General features: G+C 39.4%; 1 protein-coding gene, 1 long non-coding RNA gene and 1 other non-coding gene across 19 annotated transcripts in view; 2 read left to right on the top strand and 1 right to left on the bottom strand.

Moving 5' to 3' along the window:
- The first annotated feature begins 6 nt into the window (after window positions 1-6).
- Window positions 7-7458, top strand: LOC124237231 (uncharacterized). Of its 2 annotated transcripts, XR_006887965.1 has the most exons (6): window positions 7-478; window positions 812-908; window positions 3302-3375; window positions 4199-4238; window positions 4607-4689; window positions 6099-7458. It is a non-coding gene; the product is annotated as an uncharacterized LOC124237231 (long non-coding RNA). The 2 variants fall into 2 exon arrangements; XR_006887964.1 differs by lacking the exon at window positions 3302-3375.
- On the bottom strand, window positions 5132-5263 carry LOC124237714 (small nucleolar RNA SNORA31). The gene has a single exon (XR_006888097.1). It is a non-coding gene; the product is annotated as a small nucleolar RNA SNORA31 (small nucleolar RNA).
- Window positions 7459-8946: 1488 nt separating the features above from the next.
- The window catches only part of SEC31A (SEC31 homolog A, COPII coat complex component), a 78912-nt gene continuing 74162 nt past the window's right edge, over window positions 8947-13696 (top strand). For all 16 annotated transcript variants that reach the window (XM_046655671.1, XM_046655673.1, XM_046655674.1 and 13 more), the window contains exon 1: window positions 8947-9080. The gene's annotated coding sequence lies outside the window, so the exon portion shown is untranslated. The remainder of the gene's footprint in view (window positions 9081-13696) is intronic.

Here is a 13696-nt window from a genome sequence, read left to right on the forward strand (position 1 = left end):
GTTGGTAGATTTTGCTGTCTTGGGTTCCCATTCCTTCTGTTTTCGCCCGACCTGGTTAAATCCGGTGCCATCGCGCTTCGTGCGAGGCCGAGCCTGAGAATGCGAAACGGAGAGGCAGGATCAAAGTTGAGGCGAATCCAGGGGTTTGCCGATAGGTCTCCTGGTGTGAGCTGTGAAAGTGACTGGAGGGTGTGACGCGAGGAAGGGATAGGAGGGAGAGGGATAAACGCGGTGCCTTAGAAAAATAGGAGACAAAATTGGGCCAAAAATAAATTATTTGCTGAGAGGCATGTCATTTCCTTGCGTTTTATTTGCTAGTTCCCTGATGTGGAGATAATGTAGGAGCTGTTATGGTTGGCGGTTAACGTGTGTGACCGCAGAGGAGCTTGAATGAGTCTAATATGAGGATACGTCGATTTTTAATTCAACGAACTGTTTTCTGCAAGACTTTTTGCCACAATGGGGAAATTAAAATAAGGTAAGGCCCTTGGGGCTGTTGGGGCAGCTCGCGGTCTAGTGGGGACTCGTCATTGGGAGTGCTAGGAGGGGCAGTGGAATTGTTTTGGTTGCGATGTGGGGCATCATGGATAGCTTTCAGGAATGAGATGGTATTGGAAGCTGTTTGTGTTTGCGATATGAAATTTCAGTTTTCAAAGAAGAAAGAAAATGGGGCCAACGTAGCGCACAGTTTCTATTTTGTATCTTTTGAAGAAATCCTTACCATAATAATTAGTTTCTTTCCGTCCTGCTTAACGTTGGAGGCCCATTGTAGAAAACAGAAATGTTTGTAACTTTTCATTTCCTTCTCTAGCTCGCAAGAATGATTCCGACATTTCCAAACAAGATTGCCTCTTTTACCCCTTTTTGTTTACTTTGTCCGGATTCCAGCCAAAAAGACTCATCTCAAGGTATTACTTATTCACACCTACTTTCCATTGTAATATGTTTATATCTTATTTGAATGAAATTAACAGAGCTTTGCTTATGTCGTTTTCTTAAAAGTCACATGGCTTAAGGGTAGTCCATGAATTTGAGGAAAATCACTCCTTGGGGTATGTGCTTGCTTGGTTGTAAGATGTGCAAAGGGTGGGACCTGAATTTAAATCACCGTCAGTTGGTTAGACTTTTAGAAACTTTTCTAGTACTCAACCAATTAAGACCTGCATGAGGCTAAATAGAAATAAATTACAATTTTCAGTTTTCTTTAAGGAAAACATTGGTTGCCTTATTTTTTTGGTAACAGTTTTATTGAGATGTAACTCATATACCATACAATTAAACCATGTAAAGTGTACAAGTCAGTGGTTTTTAGTACATTCATGAGTTGTGCAACTATCACCACGATCAATTTTAGAACATTTTCATCACCCACTGCCCTCCCCCCAAAAAACCCATTCTCATTAGCACTTAGACCTTATATCTTACCCCCAGCCCCTGGAAACCACTAATCTTTTTGTCTGTGTGGATTTGCCTACTCTGGATACTTCATATAAATGGAATCAGAAAATAATATATGGCCTTTTGTGACTGGCTTCTTTCACTTAGGATGTTTTTAAGGTTCGTCCATGTTGTAACATGTATCAGTACTTCATTTCTTTTTGTTGCCAAGATATATTCCATTGTATGGATATACCACATTTTATTTATCCATTCATTAGTTGGTGGACATTTGGGTTGTTTGCATTTGGGGGGGCTGTTATGAATAATGCTGCTGTGAACATAAGTTGACAAATTTGTGTGTGGACGTATGGTTTCACTTCTGTTGAGTATATGTAGACTTGCTGGGTCGTATATTTTTATGTTTAACCTCTTGAGGAAATGCCAGACACTTTTCCAAGGTGGTCAAATTCCCACTAGCAATGGCTGAGGGTTCCAATTTCTCCACATTCTCATGGGTAAGAAGTGATATCTCATTGTGGTGGTTGCCCTATTTTTAAGGATTTAAAGTTTGTAAGGAGCCTGCCAGAGGATGCTCCTTGAGTGCAGGGACAATGTCTAAAGTGAATTTGTGTTTTGAGTCCCTAGCACACGAATAGATCCATGTGTTTCTGCTATAATGCCATATGTGTTCCTGAAAAAAACTTAATGTTTAGCAAAATTGTGCATTGGAAAGAAGCAGGGCGGGGCTTATGGGAAAAATAGGGTTAGGGTTGACTACTCAAAACATGCAATTTTATAATCTCTAAAATAATCAGCAGTTAGTGCCTGGGAAGTATTCTTGTGCCCTCCCACCCCATTAAAGGTAACTTGAAATGGAGATTGCTATAGGGTTCTTAAAAGAGCAAGGCTGAGGGGTGCTAGACATCACAGATGGAAGTGAAGCTCTGGGCTAACAGGCTGCTGTCACAATGGGTTCAGAGGTTGTGTAACCTGCTGAGAGCCTGCAGAGGGGTGGGTGCCGTTGGGGAGGGAACCCCAGGTGCAGCACTCATTTTTCATTTTCTTTTCAAAGATTGGCCCTGAGCTAACTAACATCTGTTGCCAATTTTCCTCTTTTTGCTTGAGGAAGATTTGCTCTGAGCTAACATGTGTGCCAGTCTTCCTCTATTTTGTATGTAGGGTGCTGCCACAGCATGGCTAGATGAGCAGTGTATAGGTCCATGCCCAGGATCCAAACTCACGAACCTGGGCTGCCTAAGCTCCCACCACTAGGCCGGCCCCATTCATTTTCTTCAGATAGAGATGAAAGTATTCCTGCCAGTCCAGCATCAGAGTACAGAGAAAAAGAGGGCTTTTTTCTTTTCTGCTTTATTGGCTTCCAGATACTGTGGCTGTCCTAGGAAAGATGAAACAGTGTGGCTCTCACATTATTTTGACAGCATTCTTCTAATTATTAATTATAAATGAGTTGCTGAAAATTGCTGCTCTGCAGAACAGATTTACTGAAATGTTGTAGACTGGTTAAATGAAAATAACCAACTCACTTTACAGAAGCCACAAGGCTTACTGTCCTAGGCATTCTTAGTGTACTTCTGGATAGGGAAGTATGCAATCCCTTATAAATGGAATCTTTCTTTTCTTTTTTAAGTTGTGTTTATGTATCTTTACGTTGTTTGTAACTTATACATGCTTTTTTATTTTTACTGTTTTGCTTGTGACATTAAGGTTCTCAATTTGATTATGTCTTTGCTTCCTCCAATAACTTCATATCCAATGATTAAACCTTTTCACTGCTGTTCACATAATGAACTGTTGTGATTATTAAGTCTGTAAATGAGGATATGTGAGCTATCTTAAAGATGTTATTTGCAAAAGGCATGGACCATTACAGAAAGTAATTTAAAAGAAAATGTCTTTTCAGGAATTACATTCTTGGAAATGTCAGAAAAAGATTCCTGGGTCTTAGAAGATAATTACTTGAAATATACAAGAGAGGTAGTATATCTTTCTTTTTAAATGTATTAAGTGTTCCTGGAACAACAGCAGTGAGTTGGAAATGGAGTATTGTCCAACTAAAAAACAGGTTTCTAAAGGTTTTCGTGAAATCTAATTGCCTGTTTTATGGCATAGAAACTCATTAATTGGTCACTTCGGAAAAAATAATAACAGCTAATGCTTATTGAACGGTTACATGCCAGGCAGGGATTGTGCTAAGCAGTTTATATATATACATACACAACACACACGCACAGTTTTTTTTTAAACAATGTTTGTTTCTCACAACAACCCTATGAAAGCAAATATACTTTTTGCTTTTTATGACTGGTTATCTTCCTTGTTGAATACATACCCTTTTGTCAGATTCTTAGCTAATTCTACTGGAACCATTATTTGTTGCTGTGATGTAATGAAATATATTTTCTAGTAACTGACATTTTCATGCTGAATTTTTCAGCCTTTTAGTTCTATGGGTTTTTTTTTACTTCAGAAAGCCTTAGAGTTTTCAAATATTTGTGACCAAATACGGTTCTGAATTTGATCCTTTCCCAAGAATTTCAGACCTTTTCAGCTCCTTCATAAGTTGTACATTTTACTTTTTGGACATGGATTGTGACCCCCTGTATTAGTTATTTATTGCTATGTAACAAATTAGCCAAAACTTAGTGGTTTAAAACAACAAACACTTATCTTATGGTGAGGGGAAAGAGAGAGACATCAGCTTCCAGACTCTCTCACTTGGCAAGCCTCAGTTCCTTGATGGCTGTTGGCATAGCCAGTTTGGTAATGTATTAACGTTTGGTTGTCCTTTCCATTTCAGGCTTGATGTTGAGAAGAAGACACCTCCAAGCTAGCATAAGGTAATCTGTGCAAAGTTGATAACTGATATACTTGAAATTATCTTTGTTATGAGTTTTTTCCTAATTGTAGTAAGATTGGAGGTCGTATCTGTTCTATATGAGAGAATTGGAATGTGTAGAAATGTGCATTTATTATGTATTTTTAAAAAAGGACTAAGCAATGAAAACCTTATAACTAGAGCATAAGTTGAAAATAAGAAGAAAGTATAAATGTCCAATGATTAAACTTTTTCCACTGCTGTTCACATCATGATTTGTTGTGATTAATGTATGTGGATGAGGACATAATGGAAAAAGAAAAGCATGAGGCTTACAGATATGATGTAGCTTTTGTACATTGATTTGCCTATAAATGTTTTTCCTTTCAGGAATAAAACGGAAGGGTGTTTTTCTTAGAGGACATCATTTGTTGGATTTATCTGGTCAAGAATTAACAGATTTATATAATAAGGTAAGAGCTTTATAAATTTACTAGTTTTGACAAAAGAACACAGAAAACGTTAGATTTGAGAATGATGTGGATATTGTAATCACAGTTCTTTCCTATTCTTTCAGCTTTCAGAGATAGCCTACATACGATTGCAAAAATAATATAATTTTCCGAATCAGTAGATTAATTCAGGATAGGCATTTGGGTGGGTGGGGGCAGGACTTTTAACCTTGGTAGTCATCTTTTCTTTTCTTTTTTTTTTATAAGAATCACTGGCTTTCCTTTCATTAGTTTTAACCTTTAATCTTTTAAAATTGTAATCAATCAGAAGACAAGGGTGTAAGGGAATAATTTTCCAACACTTCCCTTATAAACTCAAATTTTAGATTCTTCCTTGTAGTAAAACAGGCTCTTCACTCTTTACAGTTATTTCTGAGTTGCAAAAATTCTCCCCATGTTTTTTCCCTGTATTCCCCCATTCAATCTTGGCTGCCACAATCAGACAGACAGAAAGTACAAGGATACTTTCTTCTTGGATCTGTAGTGGAAAGCTGAGCAGCAGACAGTAACTGCTCCAGGTCTGTCAGGTAGTCATCTTTTCGTAAAAATAATGACGTAATCCTTTCAGCCCCTGAAATTCTTAGAGAGCATATGTTGTGGGGTTTAAATTTGCTGACCCTATTGTATATTCTGTAAATGACTCTTTGAAATGCCAGTGGGTGACCATCCTATAACTTAAGCTTTGTTCAAGAACAGTAGACAGGCAGGTGGTTGGAAGCCAGGAATCTCAAATCTAATAGAGATTAATCTGTCATTAACTAGGCATGTTATCTTGAGGTGTTTCTCAAACTTGAGGAATATAAAGGGGAAAAATTCTTGTGAATTCTCAAGGTTGATGTAATTTCCTATTTCTTAAATTTCTACAAACATAAAAGTTGATATAAACTTTGTTTATGGCCCTTAATGAAAAGATTTACAAAATAAATGCATTCAAAACCAAAACTAAAAAATCACTCGGGTGGATGCTCCTGTTTTGCAGCAGTAAAGATGGTACTGGCTGCTGTGGAATAAGTTAGAAACACGTGGTCTTGTGCCTTGTGATGATTGTAGTTTTACAATCGGCACAACAGTAGAGTTGTCTGGACATTTACTCTTTTGCAGACCTCAAGATGATTGAAATGAGGGGAGGGGGCCTAAATTTTTAAAAGGATGTCTCTGGACTGTCTGCAAATCCTAATTTGAATAATTCTGTATTGCATTACCTCCAAACTTTCTTCTAACTCCAGTGAGTAATTCAGAGTCTTGGAACTAGCATTCCTTTGAGAAAAGCTTCAGTTCTTATTTGGTCTAGGATTAGGCTTGGCTAATAATTAACTAAATTGGATTAAAAGTTGACTATTTTTTGAACTAATACAAGTTTTTCCTTTCAGATACAGGTGGTTCTTTGCACCATTCCAACATGCATGATTATCACTTTTCACACGTTAGTTAAATAACACCAGTCCCCCAACAACACAGTTGAAATTTCAGTTACCACAGTATTAACTGTGAATTGTTGCATAAACTTTGCTGCTAGCTCTTTATTCCACAAGTCATTGTGCAAATAAAAGACGTGCATCAAGATCCGTAACCAGTTGCATCATTTCTTCCAAAGTCTTGCTGATTGGTCACTGAACATCTGTCAGTTCACATACCGACAGTAAAGCATGTGGTTTTGTTGCCTCTTTGTCTCCCAGCGATAAACTCGTGATGTTTTACAAAAATGGATAATCAAAAGAGAGGATTGGTCAACAAAGATGAGAGGCAGCAAAGAAATGAAAAGTGGTAACACTGAAAGTGAAATTGGACATGCTCAGATTTGAAAATGGTGACAGCAAAGCAAAGATAGGACGAGATGCTGCTTATGGTTGAAATGGAGCATGTACTTCTCCTTTGGATCGTGGACTGTAATCAAAAACAATTCCCACTAGGTTTGGCTAGCATTCAGGCCAAAGCGTTGAAGTTAGTTGCTGCATTGAAGGAAAATGGTAATTACAAAGAGACTGAAAAAGAACATTTTTATTGCCAGGCAAGGCTGGTTTCATCGTTTCAGAAGTTGATCTGAACTGATTATTGTTACCTGGTGAAGCTGCAAGCTCAGATAAGGATGGTACTGTGAAATTTGCACCCAGGTCCAAGAATTACAGGCAGGAATGTAATTCTTAGGTGGAATGTAAATGGAGTTACAGAAGATAGAAATGACCATGGGAATGTTGACACTGCCTGCCACTCAAGGATCACTTGTAGATATGCAGCGAGAGGAACTTAGTGAAGGCGAGCGAACATACAGATATAAATGAGGAAAGCTGTTGTGTCATAAAGGACGAACTCGTCTCATAGGAAGTGATGCCAGTGGAAAAGCTTCACGATAGTTTTTTTGTAAAGAAATAAAACTTTAATTTTCAGTGTTTCTAATGTTTTAAATATTCGTTTTACTATTTTTTTTCATTTATAACTAACATCAAGACGGTTTTTAATGTTTGGACAAATTTTAAGGTCACAATTTGGATTTTTAATCCCATAGGTTAAAATTGCTTTGCACAGTTTTAGCTTACATAGTCAAAGTGAGAACTGCCTGCATTTAAAACAAGCTAGGGAGTCTTTACGTTTTACCACATATAAATACCTAGAAACAGTTATCGTTTATTTTTAGCCTTAGGACAACCAGTCATAAATTATACTTGACATTTTTCATGATGCCTTTGTGTGCTACTATATCAAGGCTTGGAAATAAAAATTTATAATATTGAATGTCTTGTATTTAGACTTTGAATATTAATCAATTTGTGGGCAAAATCCTGTCTAGCAATAGGAGTTAGTAAAGTTTCCCTGTAAACGGGCATATAGTAAACATTTTAGGCTTTGCGGTCCATATGGTCTCCGTAGCAACCACTCAGCTTTGTCCTTGTAGCACTAAAATAGCCATAGACGATGCATAAACCATTGAGCCATAGCTGTGTTTCAATAAAACTATGGACACTGAGATTTGAATTTCATGTAATTTTCTCCTGTCATGAAATATTTTTCTTTTCCCATTCTTAGTTCACAGAGCCTACAAAAGCAGGTGAGGGACAGGGAGGTTTGTAGTTTGACTTATGCAGTAGGAACGTGTAGTTGTACTGTATGATTGTATTAAATGATACCAAGGGATGTAACCACTGCTCGACTTGTTGTAAGGAAGCGTTTTCCATAGCAGTGCCCACTTCTACATAGTTGGGGGTCTTTGGGGAACAGGGCAGTAGGGAGTTCAATGTTTTCTGTTGGCTAAAGTGATGATCCCACTTACAAGTTTAGGGATTTTTAAGATTTTATTTTTCCTTTTTCTCCCCAAAGCCCCACGGTACCCAGCTGTGTATATTTTAGTTGTGGGTCCTCTAGTTGTGGCATGTGGGATGCCGCCTCAGCATGGCTTGATGAGCGGTGCCGTGTCCGCGCCCAGGATCCAAACCAGCGAAACCCTGGCCCGCAGAAGCGGAGCGCACAACCGCTGCCCCACCAGCAGACCCTAAGTTACGGACTTTTATTGGCACTTCTTTAGGTCAACTAGTCCTTACAGCTATAAATAAAAATGAAAGGCTTTTTAGAACACTAGAAATCAGCTACTGTAGCCTAAGTAATCCACTTGAGCTGGTCTAGTTCAGTCCAGAAATGAACTTGCTTTTTAAATTGAACAAGTACAAGACACATACCTAGGGTACTGACTGGAAAACCTTATGCGCTATGCCTCTTTGGAATAACGACTATGTCCACAACACCGTTTGAGCATGACCAGATCGTTTGGCTTTAAAGCAGTTCTCAAAACGCAATACTGAAGAACCAAGTGAGCAATTTTGAACCCAGTCACAAATTAGAGTTCCTGCGCTCAGGCCCCTGCAGCCGGATCTTCACGTGGCTCGTGTGGTGTTGGCAGCAGCGCGGGGCTGCTGACGTCTCAGGGCTAGCGCTACGTGGCGTTCCTGCGGGCCGCGGCCGGCCCTCCTCCCGACAGCTACACGCGGGAAGACTTCCACCTTTCCCATAGGCCTGGCCGCCGCGTCCGCGCCCTGCGCGCGCCCCCCTTCAGAACGGGTCCCTGGCCTCACAGGCGCGCGCGAAGCGAAAGAGCGAGTCCCCAGCCGGCCGCGCCGCGCGCTCCGCCCCGGTACTGCCACGGCTCCCGGAAGTGCCCTGGCGGGTCGCGCGCCGGGGTGGGCGGGGCGAGGCGTCGCTCCCGGAAGCGTCGGCCGGCCGGCTGGCTGGGCGGGGCTGCGGCTGCCACGTTGGAGCGGAACGTGGAGGTGGCCTGGGCGGGGAGGAGGGGCGGTGGCGAACGCTGGGAGAGTCTGACGGGCGCGGTGCTAACGCAGGAACCGGTCGCCGAGGGTCCCCGCCAGGTGCGTCCGCGTATTCCCTCCTGTCCTCTTCGCCGGCCCGCGGGCCGTGAGGTAGAGCCCAGGCCAAAGCTGGGACCCCGGCCTCGGTCTCCGCTGGTCCCCGCCAGCCTGCGGCCCGGTCTCTGGTGGCAGCGCGTCCCTGGTCTTCGTTTCGGGCCCGGCGGGGCGTCGCCTGGCGTCAAGGCTGCTCGGGCATCGCGACGGCCCGCATCGGCGACGTTCTTCTGAGGCTGGCGACAGGGTGTCGTGCGGGGCTGGTAGTTGGGTCTGAGGTTAGGAGACCTTCAGACCCTTGTGCACAAAGAGGTGCGCCCCAAGGGCGAGGGAAGGAAACGAACCTCAGGATTACTTTGGTTGAATTTAGTTTGGTTGGGATTTTTTGTTTATGTTTCAACTGATGCCAGATTTAAAGGTTCTTAAATTTTAACTGAAAGCTATTGTGATTTAACCTGGACTGGGTTATTTTAAGGGCAGTAGTCGCCGATCGCAGCCTGTACCTCGAAGGAAGTCTCATTAGGTGTTGTATGTTTTTGCTAATAAGTTACTATAATAAGAGGTTAAATTACAGGGCAGATGTAAAATAAATGAAAATATTGCCTAAGCTTGTGGGCATTATAAATTTTTTCTGTGAGTTCAAGGAACTAATTTGACGTAGGTCTTTCTGAAGTTGCGGTGATGGTCTGTGACAAGTCCTTTCTCCTAAACTGCCTTTTCTAACTACGGAAAACTGAAATTTGCTTGTCTTTGTCGGCAGATGTAACTGTATTTAATCGATAGTTAGAGCCTCGTCCTTGTATCATGCTGTCCTACGTTTTCTGTACATATCGATTCTTTTAGTGTTGGCTAAATGTACTCACCTTTTCTTAGTGGTTCTGTGCTCCTTGATTCTCATTGTCCCCCTTACAGCTCTGGGAGCGATTTGTAGACTGTAAGAACTTTCAGATAACTTGAAGTGTTTTTGTAGTCGTGAATTTATGTTACACACATCTAAGGTTATTTGGGAAATGTGAGATTTGGAATGCATTTAGAATTATACTGCTTAATTTTATATAAGCAAGTTCTTTTCTGAAACTAACAGCATAAGAATAGAAATTTGTAAACTGTAGAGAACAGTGATTCTTAACCTTTTGGAATTTCACTCCCTTTTGAGGATCTGATGAAAGCATTGGATCATTTTCCTAGAAAAGTGCACTTAGACGAATAGAATTTTCTATATAATTTCATGAGGTTTACGAGTCTCAAGTTAAAAATTCTTGTAAGGTAATATTATTGAGTTGATTTTTACATTGTTTTTAGAAATGTCATTCTTAAGTTAATTTCAGCTCAAAAAGTTTTATTAGATTGCAGGTAAGTATGACAACATTTAGTTCAGTAACCAATGCACAGTTGATTCTTTGATTTGCTTGGGTGAGATGAGCCTAGAACATTGATAACACTGAATAAATCCCCTAGAACAAATGTGCCCATCCATAATGAGATATTTTGCCCACTTAAGATGGGTTTTTACTAAAGGCAGTGTCAGCTAGGGATTGTGTTCCTGGTTTGGGAGTCAAAATTTCCAATTCTGTTACCTCTTTCACTTTTTACTTTCTGAGGTATAGGTCAGCTCTCTATATGTGAGTGTAAGGTTGGTATTTTTTAGAGAATAGTACTGTTGGGTTTTAGTATTGCTTCACAAAATTAGCATTTAGAAAATCAGAAAAAAAGTTTCCACTTAACTGCATACAATGATTGTGGAGAAAAACTTGGATGAAAAAATAAAAGTTCTAGTTTGGAACAAAAATTTTCTTCGCTAGATGTGTTCTTGAACACTTATTGGGATAAACATTTTAAATTGTGACTTTTGTGACAGCTGACATTTACAAACACTTATTTACTATGTGTCAGGCACTGTTCTAAGCACTCTACAAATTCTTACAACAGATTTGTGGTACGGATCCTTTTATTATACAAATCTGCCTCAACTTCTGATGGGGTTACGTCCTGATAAACCCATTGTAAGTTGAAAATATATAAATGGAAAATGCATTTAATACACCTAACCTAGCTTAGCCCAGTCTATATTAAATGTGCTTGGAACACTTACATTAGCCTACAGTTGGACAAATCATCTAACACAAAGCCTATTTTATAATAAAGTGTTGAGTATCTCATGTAACTTATTGAACACTGTTACTGAAAGTGAAAAACAGAACGGTTGTATAGGTACAGAATGGTTGTGAGTGTATCGGTTGTTTACCCGTGTGATCGAGTGGCTGACTGGGAGCTGTCACTCACTGCCGCTGCCCAGCATCACAAGTATCATCCTGCATAGTGCCAGCCCAGGAAAAGATCAAAATTTGAAGTACGATTTCTACTGAATGCATATTGCTTTCACACCATCGTAAAGTTAAAAAATTGTAAGTGGAGCTGTTGTAAGTCAGGGGCCGCCTGTACTTATTTCACCAAGTGGGTAGCCAAGACACACATAGGTAAACTTACATACCTGAAGTCCGAGCCAGACGCAGTAGAGCTCAGGTTTAACCTGAGGCTGTCGGCTCCGGACTCCGGACTCTTAGCTGCTGTGCTATAGGTATTGTTTTATAGATGACATATGTGAACATACCACTGTCCTCACAGTTTTCTTTTAATATTTTCAGAATTATTATGTTCTGTGGAAAGTTGTCTTGAATGAAACAAATCTGCATAGTGTGAATTCTAATCACATATAATGTTGAAAAAAATTACACAAAGCGTTTAAAGCAAGTCTCACTTGGGAAGTACATGGTTGAATCTAAGCCTTCTTCCTTCATATTTTCCAGAAAATTAGCTACAACGAAATGAATGACCATTTCTAATAGAAGGAAATACACGTGCATCCACATGAGGCTGTCTTTCCATAGCATCCTTAGTAGTTTTGAGAATGGTTGCAATAGATAGATTATGGTACTCTTGTTTAATTAAATTTAGACCACATAATGTAGTTCCAGGCAATTGTGGTAGTATAGTGATTTTTTTTTTAATCAGATGGTATTGAAGCCTTGTGTTCAGTTTAATAAGTGGACCCGCTTCTGGTGGAACATTGAGTGCTAAGGCCAAGAAATAGATTTTTATAAATGCTTTGAATTCTCACTTAACCATTTTCTGTTCTTGTGAATTTGTCTTTCTTTCAGTAAATGTTACACATTAACTAAGTGTTCACCAATTAGGTAACCCTTGTTGTACCTTTGCTCTTAGACTGTAATTCTATTCAGTTGGGGTTTTCACTTTTAGAAATTATTCTAAAGGCATTTTATAAAACCTCTTTTTCCGTAACAATACTTACCCCTATTTTTAAATAAGAAAAGGTCCGTTAAACAGTTAAGAATTTAAAAGTTAAATATTTTACCTGAAATTGGTCTTTCTAGCTCATTAGTCTATTTGTATTCCTCTAAATATAAACATTCAAAATCAGTCAAGCAATACTTTGTGTACCCCACCCCATGCTAAGCAATTTTGAGTCCAAAAGGGGTAAAAGTTGTAAGACTTAATTGAAAAAAGGATATTATTTATCCAGTTAGTGAGACAAGATGACATATAAAAAACACTTGGCAAAAAAGGCAATGGGAAAGTATGTAAACAATATGTACCAATAGAATGTTATAAAGTTTTGTTAAGATACACTAAGACACTTTAGAATTACAAGATGCTTAGAGTGTGGTACAGACAGATATAAGTGGTTAAGAGATTATTTAGATCACTGTGGATTGGATCATTAGGGCGGTTTTCATGAAGGAGCTGGGATTTGAAATAAAGACGGTTGGCTGAGAGGAAGAAGAGGGCATTTCGTATAAAGAAGGAGGGCCTCTTTTTCACTTCTTATAAAATTGAGGTTTTCATTTTTTTAGAATAATCTTAGGAAACTAGATGTGTAGTTTTCTTGATTAATCTCGAATAGTAATAATTTTTAAAAGTAGTTAGCATGTTAAAGCACTTATTAACCTGTGTGCTAGACACTGTGTTTGGCCCTCTATAAAATATATTATCTAATTTAAACCCCACAATAGCCTATGAGGTAGTCACTCTTATCCTCATTTTACAAATGTAGAAACTGAGGCTCAGAGAAATTAAATAATGTGTGTAAGGTATTGTAAGTAGCAAAGCCAGTATTTATTTGTTATTATTTGTTTATTTTTTGCTGAGAAAGATTAGTCCTGAGCTAACATCTCTTTCCAGTCTTCTTCTTTTTTTTGCTTGAGGAAGGTTAGCCCTGAGCTAACATCTCTGCCAGTCTTCCTCCACTTTATATGTGGGTCACTGCCACAGCATGGCTGATGAGAGGTGTAGGTCTGTGCCTGGAATCCAAACTCGTGAACCTGGGCCGCCAAGCCACTGAAGCAGAGGGCACCGAACTTAACCACTATGCCACGGGGCTGGCCTGCAGAGCCAATATTTAAATTGAGGATTGACTACAGAGGCCTTGCTTTTGACTATGTGATTCAACCCTCCTAATCCACTTTTGCCTATCCTGGCAGTTTCTGAAATACATTTTTTGTTCTTCTCTTCATTTCATTGTGCATTCCTTTGCCATTAATTATTTCTTCTAAATGTTAATATTTCTTCTATAATTAAAATTGAATACCTGAACTTAGGAAAGT

The sequence above is a fragment of the Equus quagga genome, chromosome 3 (assembly GCF_021613505.1).
Source record: "Equus quagga isolate Etosha38 chromosome 3, UCLA_HA_Equagga_1.0, whole genome shotgun sequence".
NCBI classification, from domain to species: Eukaryota; Metazoa; Chordata; class Mammalia; order Perissodactyla; family Equidae; genus Equus; species Equus quagga.